The sequence below is a fragment of the Cyanistes caeruleus genome, chromosome 7 (assembly GCF_971803275.1).
Source record: "Cyanistes caeruleus chromosome 7, bCyaCae1.hap1.1, whole genome shotgun sequence".
Lineage (NCBI taxonomy): Eukaryota > Metazoa > Chordata > Aves > Passeriformes > Paridae > Cyanistes > Cyanistes caeruleus.
Genome location: NC_141707.1, coordinates 21,107,593 through 21,119,920, shown reverse-complemented (window position 1 = coordinate 21,119,920; position 12,328 = coordinate 21,107,593). Strand labels below are relative to the sequence as shown.

The following is a 12,328-nucleotide window of genomic DNA, read 5'->3' as shown; positions in this document are numbered from 1 at the left end:
ATGGAGTTTAGCAACTGTATGTGGCTGATGTGGAATATCAAGTCATAGAGAATCAGGACAACCTTTCACTTTATTATAGCTTTGAATTTCCATTTAATTAACTGAAAAAATTCTCAAGGTATTTCTAGATTTACAATTGGCTTCATTAGTTTCTGAAATCCCAGTGACAAGGAAATGTGGTTCAATGTTTGCTTTTCCATCAGCCAACTAACCAGAAACCTCTGTATATTTTCAGTGTGACACAACTTGGACCACATTCTCAGCATCTGAGTGCTTGTGCTTCAGGTTGGGATGTTGGGATTCATGGACACCCAGAAATACTATGAAGAAATTAAATAAGCTTATTCAGCAATAATTTAGCATTTCTGGTTTTGGTTGGCTTTTAAGTTTGCATCTGCAAACAGCTGAAGATCAAAGGCTAAGGCTTCTGTATTTTTTAATCTAATTTTACATCTAATTTTTCAAATAGCACAAGTATTTAAATTTTTGGCAGATATGAGGACATCTTCCTTCATTGAGTTATTCCAGGAGCATTCAGGAAAACTTACAAAGTCAGGATCATACCTATTTTCTGGGATGTTCTTACTTTCAGTATAAATCTGACATTTAAGATCCATAATAAGATATACTGGAAAATTCTGTTCAAAGAATTCATGGCCTTTGTGGCATCAATCTGCTTTTAATTTAGAATGTGTTCCTATTGTTTCTTTTTTTTTCAGCATTACTGGACAAGAGGACCTTGTAGACTTTTGCAAAGATTTGGAAAAACACCCTGAAGTAACTTTTACTGAGACTATACTTTGTACCAGTTGAAATTATATTTGTGAGGGTTTGATAACACAAAATTAAGTGATACTCATCAGACAGGCATTGTTGATTGACAAACTGGTGGAAAGTGAAGAAAGAGGAGGAGAGTGTGGGTAAGGATGGCTATTCTGTAGTAGCTAGCTGACCGTGATTTCAGAAAGAATAAATCTAATTTTTTCTGAGGGGACTCACTGAATTTGCACGCGGGGTTCCTAGAAGTAAGGGTGTCTTGAGTCTGATGTGATGAAAATGTTAATGGAGTTCCAAGTTTTCCCTACTCTTTTTTTTTGTGAATGGTAGCTTTCCAATAACTGTTGTAACAATCAAGGAAATGACAGAAATACTACTAGTAGTGAAGCTCTGTATGAGTAGTCTATTTTAGCAGGGTTCAGAGTTTCAAGAAAATCAAGAAACTGATAGATGGGTCACATCCCTTGCTGGCCTTAGGGCCAGCTGCCACTCTGCATACATGAATGCACATGAGTCATCTCAGCGCCTTGGGGAGGAGGTGGCCCCATGGGTTTGGGTAACATGACAGCTTGTTGGAAATTAGAGCATAGAGAGGGGCCCTGCAGAAGTTTATAAGCAGAACAGGTGGCAGAAAGTAAGGGGTAATAGCACATTTTAAATTAAAAAGGAAAAAAAAATCTCTGGGGGCTGTATGGCCCCAAAATCTTCAGCTAGGTCTAGGAGGGCTCTTGCGAGATTCAATGCATCAGTCACCTAGCAGGCGTACTTTGCCAGGCTGTTCTGCCCCCGCCAAAACTATTCCCTTAGTCTTCTGTACAGGATTTATATGCTTCACTGAATGTCCACCTGCTGCATGTGTATGTCAACAGCCAGCTCCTGAAGAGCCACTGCAGGGCAATGGAGTTTTGGTGCTGTTTTGTCTTTGGGATAGACTTTTGGGATATATGCTGCAATCCCTTGGCTGCATGCAAGGCGTAATGAGAAACAGTTGAGAAATTATCTGAATAGTCTTGCTGTTCTAGTAATGAGGAGTTAAAGGATGCATATCCTCAACTGCATGACGCACTACTCGCAGATCTTTTCAACAGTGACTTTTAAAATGTTATTACTAGAAGTCCAAACTGGCCTGGTGAAACAGATTCATGCCCTATGCTGTCAGCATAGCGGTGATAGTGAGAGCACAGAGAAGTCAAGAAAACAAGATTTTTATTTCTGAAGAGCTCATCATTTTTATAAGGAAAAAGAATAGAAATACGTGAATGCAAAAAATGTTTTCTGGTATTTTAAGAATCTCTCCAGATGTCATCAACAGGTTCTCAGTGTGGTAAGATTCATTATTTCAGAGATTTTATCCTTGCATGTAATATATACAGCTGCTAAATAAAAAGGCTAAAAAAGGAATTTGTCAAAAGCAGTGATTTCGCTTATAGTACTTCCTCTTTCCATGCTTCCAGTTTGCCACTGCTTCAGCTCTGGGTAGTGGTGGTCTGTGTACATGTGTTACGTGAACAGTTGTAAGAATCTTCTTTGTACATTTCCATTTTTTCTTAATTTTTTTGCCATTGTTTTATCCTTCCCACTTTGTTCACAGTGACGGACCATTTACCTTTTGAAATATTGCTGACATTCTTATTCTCCTATTCACTCTGCTTCCGAGCACCCAGGCCCTGAAAGTCAAAAAGCCAAGGCTGTGTGGCAGGTGGGCAAGTGCTTCTTGTGCAAATACATTCATTTGCATTTGAATGTTTCATTTGCATACAAATGCTTTCATTCATAGGAATAAAAAGATTCTCTCCATGTGTGCCATTTGTGCAAAGAAAAATTGGATTTATGAAACTACTCAAAAAAGTAGGGGAGAGATCAGGTCTCCTGTCATTTTCACTTTGGTACTTTGCTTACAGTCTGATAATATATGTCTGAGAAGAACGAAAATTCAATTTTCAAGTACTGTTGATTTTTAGTGCACAAGATTGTTGTTGGCTTTCCATGGTGTGCATACAGAGCCAGATGGTGTAGATCTAAAGTGGTCTCAGTTCTAACTGGGACTCACAGAAGAACCATACCATAAATGAAACTATTATTATAGAGCTGAAGAAACTCAAATACAATTTCTGCTCAGAATTGCTGATATTGAGCAGAAACTCTGAAAGTCTTTAAAGTTTTTTAGATCTATAGTACATAAATTTGTACCTAAGTCTGTGGTTTTTAACACCCTTTACTTGAGGTCATCACTAGCATAGGCAGACCTGCTTCTTAACTTGGCTCACAATTCTGTATACAGGTCACTCTTCTATCAGGAATTGCCAGTCAAATGCAAAGTGCGTCAGAAAACATAAATAGTACGATGTATCTAAGTAATTTGAGTGGTGCCATCAGCAAACGAACTGTCATTAAGAGATAATGCTTGAAAACAGACTACTGGCAACACTTTACAAAATGACTTTTACTTTTTGACTTGCATTTTAAGTGGGACAGGAAAAACTGTTGGAAAGAGCACACTTGTTTACGTTTTGAAATTTTCCCTTATGTAGTGGATGTTAAGCTGACCAAAAATGTCTTTGAAAAAATTTCTAATATGATGGCTGCTAATTTCTGTGATAAAAAAAAAATCAGAGCCTGTAATCTTTCACCAGAAACTTCTCTCTGGACACTGAAATGCTTCTTTTTACATTCTGGCAATCATGGCTCTTCTCAGATCAAAATGATCCAAAGAAAATTTTTAAGTAAAATGAAGTAGTTATAGTGTTTCTTAAGACATTTCATCCCAAAACCTTGATTTTGTTCCAATAGTTTAGGAGACTAAATAGGTTAAGGGAAAGAACATGTAACTCTGTAATACCTGTTTATTTCTGTCATGCAGCACTTAAGACATTCAATTACTGTCCTAGGTGTGCAGCCAAAGATCAGGGCTGAAGATGCAGATACTGCAAGCTTTATTACTTGGCTTCCTGTGTTTTTCAGTGTGTAATGATGTGGTCTGGAAACTACTGGTTCAGTGCTCGTGGTGGTTTTAGAGTAGTTGGTGCAGTACAGTAACAGTGACCAAAGTTATGAAACAGTTATTTCTTTTACATAGGCACATTGTAACTGAGCTCGTAGAAATCTGTATCTGAGTCTTAAAAACCCCGATTAAGAGAGATTATCACCCAGAAACTGGCCATCAGGACGGTGACTACAGGGGATGTATTTGGCAGAGGGGATGTCAGCTATCAGTCTACTGCTACTTGTGAAGAGAGAGCCAACAGCTCAGCAGATGGGGAGTGATGTGGTGTGACTGTCCTAAAATTCAGTCAACTTAAAAAATTTTCTAAAGTTAATATTTGCAGTGGCCTAAAGTAGAAGCAGGCATGGAAAAAGTTAGATTCTTCTTGTGCCTTGCACCTTCTCAGAGGCACCTCGTAGCAGCGTAGAGGAGCTCTAACACTTTTATAAATCCAACACATTAACCAGATAATTTATAGTCGTTACAGTCAATATGTGTTTCAAAAACCCAAGAAAAGAATAGGATGGGGTTATTCCTGGCCAGTGTTTGGAAAGATGAAAAAGAAATAACAGGAAGATGTTTCACAGCTTTCTTAGAACCACAACTCAAAGGAATTATTATAAAGTAAAGTAAAGGCCGGTGTCGCCGCCTTGCACAGAAGGATCTAAAAACTTTTTGTATTTTCTATCTCTGATTTCATTACTCCTAATAACTCGTTTCCTGATGGAAGGTAAAGAGGCACCTGAAATATAGATTCCAGTCCTTTTAGTTAAACCTTTATCTCTTTGTCATAGCGGGTTTTTTTCTTCTGTAGTTTCATTCATCTGCTCTACTGGAACTTTCAGTCGCACAGTGTTAAAATATGGCTGTTCTAAGCTAATATGCATTAACTTTTTAAAATCTGTTTTATACATAACCTATTGTATTAATATAAAACGTTAAGGCCATTTTTTCATTTCCTGGGAATGGCCCATTACATTGTGAGCAATCTACTCTTGCTTTTTTAGAAAAGACTTTGAACTCAATACAAAAGGAAAATATAATCATGTACAACTATAAAGACTGCTTTTTTCCCTTTTGTGCAGAGTAACAGAGGTGGATGAGTAGCATGGTAATGAAGAGATGGACCGTCTTTATTAGGAGGCTCGGTGAAAGGGTTCTTTTCAGAACTTCAACTTTTCTTATCTTCTTAGTTTTCATGACGTCTATTCGGACTCTTTCCTTTTCTTGACGTTCTTTTAAATGTCTAACAGACTAGCAAAGACAAGCCAGTTCATCCATCTTTCCAAAGAAGGCTAGATACAAAGTCTAGTGGTTTAGATGCTTCCATTAAAATTTTTCATATATTTAAAGAAATATTGCTGTTTGCATCGCTTAAGAAATAGTCATGTATATTGATGTCTCACAGTCATTCTTTATTTCTCTAAAATCAAACACAACAAACCCTCGCAATGATGTTTTCATACTGTAGATAAAGGAGGCTAATGATATAGGAAGCTTCTTTGAGTAACAAAATGGCACTAGAAATAACACTTAACCCTCTATCCTAGAAATTGGTTAACATAGTAGATTTGTAGGGGACTATTTCATGATCTCTCACCCTCTTCTACAATGTGCTCCACAACCCTTTTAGATATTTCTCTGCTCCTCCTCTATGCTCCCTATTTTTCTGCTGTTCCTCCCACTCTTTCTGCTTCTGTATTCTTTGTTATATAGACGGTTCACTTTTAATCTTGCTCAGTTAAGGAATTCTGCTACAATGAAAGGTAGTTGCCATGTGATTGCAAAAAATTCAGTCTGGGTGGTACAACAGACAAAAACTATGTTCCCTTCTTCCATTCTGCTGCAGAGGAAGTATCCTATCATGACTGTGTTGAGCTCTGAGGAAGAAAACCAACTAAGAAACAGGAAGTATTATTTATTATCTGAGGGTGGAAAACTGAAACCTTAGTTTGTTGACTGGTATTTGGCTGTTATAGTGTTATAAAGAATATTACATTCCCGTGTGAAGGACATTTATTGTTGCATTACTTAGAGTAATGTATTAGTACAATAGTGTTGCTGTTTAGTCTGTGTATCTTCAGTGCACTAAGCTGTTAATAGATCCTAGTTTTGAAAGGATGTGGCTTTTATACAAAGATTGCATAGCAAAATCAAAGTATAAATAAGAAATTATGCATTATGTAGACTGAGGGATACAAATAATGTCATAGCAAAGTTGACTCTGGGTAGATCTCTTGATATCAGTAGCTCCAAATAAGGAATATGATTAGTTTGTTCAATAGATGAAGTGTTCCATTGAAACCAAGTGCCTGCTTTGTGAAAGGTTTACAAGGCACTTATCGTCAGTATACAGAAATAGCTTGAAAAATTAATTTAAGGCCTTTGTTTTAACAGGTGAAAAAAGTAAAAATTTGTAGTATTTTGATATGAGTCATCTAGAATGTGCTTTGAGAACAATATGATCTCCAGAGGCCATTCCAATCTCAAGGATTCTGTGAACCCTGATTTTGTTTTGTATATAAACTAAATCAATGTGGTTATATAAAATTTATATTTCACTGTTTACAGGCATTTACTCAGTTCAAGCAGCCTAAGAGTTTGTATGTATTTCAGCAATAGCACTAATATTCCAGGGAATTATATCCCCAAAACTGCCATGAATTGCACACTTATTAAATAAACCAATACAAAGTGATTTACACAGATATATAAGAATTATTTTGTATGCAAATGGAAATCTTATGTCATCACTGACAATAAGTCTGATTTTAACTTTTAATCAGAAGATTATTTAAGAGTTGGTTGTTGTTATTTAAATTAATTGTCTAGAGGTGGATTAAACTAGATAAAAGAAAGACAAAACAATTGTAGTTTCATTTTTTAGTTTTAACCCAGAATGGTTACTACAATCTGCTCTTTATAGCATGGACTTGACAGACATGTTTTCAGGATGAAAAATATTTTTCAAAAAGAATTCATTACTTATAAAGCAGATTTTTTGTCAACTCTGTAAACTTTTTAGTTGACCTTCACTGTTAAAAATTATTTTTATATATGAGCACCATTTGTAGTTAAAATAGCATTTTCTTCTGAGAAATTTGATTTTTTAAATTGGAAAATGAATTTTCTTGGAAATATACCAAGTATTGAATTTTTAGGGAAGTGTTGATGTTTTTTTGACATTTAAATACAGAATATGCAACTAGAAATACCTTCTGCCTCTTTTGAGGTCTTCAGCTGTATGTGACTACTTAGAAATGTAGCAACAGTTTTATACCTAGTGATAGTTAAGAAATCAGAAGATGTATCTTGTACACAAAAAGCATATATGGTCACGACAGTATAACAAGTCCTTATGTGGTTTCTTTGAACTGCCTAAAAGATATATAAAGTAATTTTTTCTTGGCTGCAAGTTCCCACTCTATCCTTTCTTATGCATTGTAACTGTACTACTGTGTTGAAGGGATTCCATATTTAGTAGAAGCCATTGCCCAGTATGAGGCTTTTCAGCTAACTGTGAAAACTCTTGAGACCATATTCTTATGCTGATATTATAATTTTCATGTCATTTCAAAAGAAATATATACCTCTAAATGGGGGTTTTTAAAATAAATTCTAGATTATTAGCTTCTCATTGAGATTCAGGTGTGTTGCTGAAGAGCTGTCTGGAAAGTAAAGCAAGATCTTTAAGTGCTCAGCACAGAATGCCTGTTGTCCTTACACGTGTCCTTTGGCATTGGCTGCAGCCCATGCCAAAAAGGTATCAATATCAATATTTCATTTGGTAGGAGAAAGGCATAAAGACAATTTGCATAATCTCTCCAAATGGTGTGGTATCTTTTCCAAGGGTTTAAGTATACGAAACATATCTCAACCTTACTATATTTATTGCATCTCTTCTACGTCAAGTGGCATGAATTACTCTAAAAAAAAGAACTTGGAACATGAGTTGAGCAACAAGTGTTGAAACCACTGGAGTATTGATATACCATAAGGTGTATGAAAACAGCCTTGTTTTAGTCAGTTGATCTGGCAAATTTGGCCTGTACTATCTCAACTTGCAGTACAAACAGATACATTAATCTATTAATGTCCATTTAAAAGCATGAGCTGTGTCAGTTTAAATGAACTTCACTAGGAGCTGTTGAGGTCTAGTGCACTGGTGATTTTAGCCATCGCTAAACCCACCACATTATTTAGTGCGTTGGCTGGAAAACTCAAATTGGCAAATCTAAACCACTACAGCAGCCCATTGGGACAACATGGTCAAGGCATATTGGTTTCTGTAGCATGCAGCCAACTTCAAATCCATCTGCCTTTTGCTCTTTATAGTAAGTGCTGATCACACAATAAGAAAATCCCCACACACTTTGTACAAGTCTAAACAAGACTGGTGACAGGTAGATGGAATTTTAGAAGGTAAGCTGCCTGAAAAGAAAGTTGTATGGGCATGTTCCTTTTGCTCAGAGAAATATCTGTGCTTCTGAGAGCATGTATATCACACCCACTACAAAACATTCAGCCCAGTCACATACTCTGTAACACTGGGATCTCCCTGCTAGCAACTGTGGAGCTACAGCAGGATATGATCTACAAAGCTGCTTTAGTCATCATATAATTGTATCATCATACAATATGTCAGTATTTACTCATCATACAATAGTGTCATGCACATCCACATACTTACCAGGAAAACCTCATCTCCCTAATGAAACACAGAGTGATTAGACTTTCTAACAAAAATCAGACTCTGAACTAAGAGGTAGAAGGGTCCCTGTGACGTTACATTTTCATTGGATGGTGAACATACCCCAAGCACTGCTTGGATGCTGTGCAGCTGAATGGGCTTGCTCAGCAAATCTGTTCCAATAAGCTGTTTGTGTATATGCAAAGACCTCAAATTTTACTTCCCTCTGAAATATTACATTTAAATTTAGAAAGTATTACCAAAAAGCTGGATAAAATAAGAAAAAAAGATCAAATGTGAGTCAAAATGTTTAAATTTCCAAATGAGAGGAGCTGAAAAATCTGTGACTGTAGCTTTATAAAGATCAGCAAATAGGTATTGTAGAGGTATAAAAAAATAGAATGATTATTTGCTACTTTCAATAACTACTTCTCCCAATTCAAGTTTAGAGCAGAGATAAAAGAGAAGCACCACAGATTTAGAACCTAATTTTGAAGATGATGAATTACATTTCAGATGCAACACATAAATAAATGAAATCATTCACTTGTACAAGACACCTGCAAAACCAACAGATTAGCAGGACACTGCAGAGGATATTGAGAACAGTCACAAATATTTTGGACAAGATAAAAATAAATGGCATTATAAATATTAACTGATTGGACCAGAAAGAGAAAATATCTAGAATCAGGTACTTTATTACAGTCTTCAATAGGGCTTACTTGCATTTTTTTTTCTGAAATACTCAGTATCTGCTGCTGTCAGCAGACGAATAATGAGTTGGACAAATCAATCATTTGATTAAGGATAAAAAATGTAGTATTTCTGTTCCTGAAGAACTAGGCTAATTCTTGTGTGCTATTTTGTCATTTCCCTTTGAGACTATTGACACTGATTATTCCTTATGGTAAATTTCTTTTTGCTTATTGCTTAGCGTTCAATAACTTAGAAAGAAATGCACTGACTGTATTTCTCTTCATTACATATGAACCATCTCAGCCTGCAGGTGAAAATGGTTACTACCCAGACTAGTGTTATAAAACACTGGTACGTTGCACCTTCTAGCAATTCCCAAGGAACATGTCCTGCTCTGGAGGGACTGTTCATTCCATGTGGCTGGCATGGGAGGGGGGAGAGATGAATTAGACTAAATGGCACAGGTAGTTGAACTTGTACATTCATGTATAATACCTCATTGCTTTTTGTGGTTGTGATAAACAGCAAGGCTTTTCTAATAGTAAATAGTTTCATTTTCTTTATCTCAGTTACAGTGGTAGGTATACAAATATGGAAATAAGGTTAAATTTGGCTCAGCTTCTGAAAAATTGAATTTGAACTTGCACTGTTGCTAATATGCTGCTCAACTGAATATCTAGAATGAAGGAAAAAAGCATTACAGAATTTAGTGAAAGATTAAGCTGCTGGCTGAAGGGTGACAGGCTGCTGTAGCAGCATTTTTTTGTGCTAAGCTTTTGCTTGCTCTTGTTAAATAGTCTGCTAAGTCTTTTACATAAATTCAGAAATATTTAATTTGAAATATAGGCTTAGGTAAGCCATGAATTTAATCACTATAATGAAATGATTTACAAGTCATTTGGATTTTAATTTTTAGCTGAATGTAATACTATTTTATGACACTCAGACACTTGTAATAAATTCATTTATAGCTACTTACTTGAACACAATAAATAAACCACTGCCTTATTTTTATGGAAAATTTGTGCAAACTTTGTATAATGTTGAACAAGGATAAAAGTTTTAAAAAAAACCTCAGAAAAAAAAATTAGTATGACCTGTTATTATTCTTCCCATTCTTAACCTTTATTCAAGAAGTTAAGTTATTCTAGTGCATACAGGGTCATAGCAAAACCTGGATTAATACTCTGGATTTATTGCTCTTTAAGTATGAAGCCTACTCTGGATGGTATTACATTATACACATATAATGCCACCTTTCTGGGTTTTTTTTTAGCCATGATGCTTGTGCAGTATTCTTTCCCATTCTAATTGCTGGACAAAAGTTAATGTGTCTCTGTAAGCTCAGCTTGAAGTTTTAGATCCCCAAAATTCTGGAGGAACAGAAATCCTATTCTCATTAATGATTCTTGAGCTTAATGTGCAACATCACATATGCGTACCAAAGCAGATAGGAATATAGCTGGAAGGAAGCAGTAGTGTTTTTATTTACTGGTGCATTGATTCTTACTGTGAGTTTCTGGTTTTATTGGGGAAATTGGGTTAGTTTGTGTTGAGAGCAGAAATATTTTTTTACTGATGCTTCATGTAAAGAACAACAAAAAACACCTGGCTTTCAAAATAGTTCAGTGTGGTACTTGTATGGGGTATTGTACTGCTGTCATGCTCAGACAGGAACTGTCTCACCATCTTTCTTTCTTTGATTTCCTCTTTCCTGCAGCTAATATGTGTCATCTGAGCTGAATCACCAATAATACGTAAAGCATTTAAAAATGTGATTAGAAATTTAAAAATTACCTTTCCTTTGGTAAAATTACTCCTTTAGTATGGTTATAATAGAAGAATATGTTAGAGGTAGTAACTTCTCATGGTGTATTTAGGTGAGGATGGTTCATGCTGTGTTTGGAGATCACTGATTATCAAGGGAGCTATTAATGATAATGAATATCATGATATGTGCACGGATATGTGAATCTCACGATAAGTGTAGAGAAAAAGAATGTTTTGGAATTGAAGTTATAAAGCATTTTTAAGCACATCTTTTGCTAGTTAATTCCTCAGCTTTAGTACACACTACTGAAGATCTGACCAGTATTAATATTTTGATGCTCTATCTGCTTGTATATAAGTGGTGTTTTGTGAGTAGGAAGTTAAAATGGTGTAATTAGTATTTAGACTTCCTGCTTTCTTTTATACACCCACACTACTGGAAATGTTCCACAACTTTAAAAGCAAATCTGAGGTCAAGAAAAAGTCAGTTTTATTGTTGTTATGTTCTGGTTCTAACAGTTCTATATTATTGCTGTTTGACTTAAAATTGTTTATGGCAGAAGGGAAGTACTGTTCTTGAATTTTTTTAGTTGTTATTTCTTTTTCAATCAAGCTTATTGGAGGTGAGGGAAAAGCCTAGATGAATGGATCAAATAAAAAGTATAGGGAAAGAAAAGAAATAGGGAAAGAAAAGGGAAATTGCCATGGGCCATGCTGAAAACATGGAACTCCTAGTGGCCCTCAATCAGTGTATGTATTGTAAATAAGTGAAGCACTAGGAAATCAGTAGGAAACAATACATATAAGACATTAAACTATAATCACTGATCTAATTTTAAATTGACAAGTTATTTAATGATAAAAGTTTTGATTTGTTTTTTATAATAATATATAACTAAAAATATAGTCTGAGAGAGAAATTTCAGTAGTGTGACCTATTGCTTCTCCAAGGCAAATCCAAAAGATCCATTTGAAAACCCTGTATTTGAGTGATTAAATAAAATGAAGTTATCAGAGACTGAAGCTTCAGCTGTGTTCTTAAACTTGTGCTGAAAAAAAAATTAATAGAAATCAAATGTGAACAGAAGCAGAACTTGTTCATTCAGACACTGTACACTCAGGAAATTCCACAATTTCTGAGGGAGGCTCATATCTTAGCGTGCTATCACTCCTTCAGCAAATATTGGACTTGTAGATCTTGTAGGAACTTCCAGAAGGCACCTAGCCTATTCTTCTGCAGTGAAATGGGATCAGTGACAGTTCCATAACACCTGTTTTTTAAAATTATTTATTTATTTATTTATTTATTTATTTATTCATTGCCTTATTTCTTCACAAAAAATTTCCTAATAGACAACCTGCAATCTCTTCAGGCAAGCTATTCCAGTCTTCCAGTACATTCATGATTT

At 35.4% G+C, this 12,328-nt stretch overlaps 1 protein-coding gene across 1 annotated transcript in view; it reads right to left on the bottom strand.

The window, feature by feature from the left end:
- Positions 1 to 12,328, bottom strand: part of LOC111932080 (neurabin-1-like) — a 108,465-nt gene that overhangs the window by 73,692 nt on the left and 22,445 nt on the right. The gene's annotated exons all lie outside the window — the stretch shown is intronic.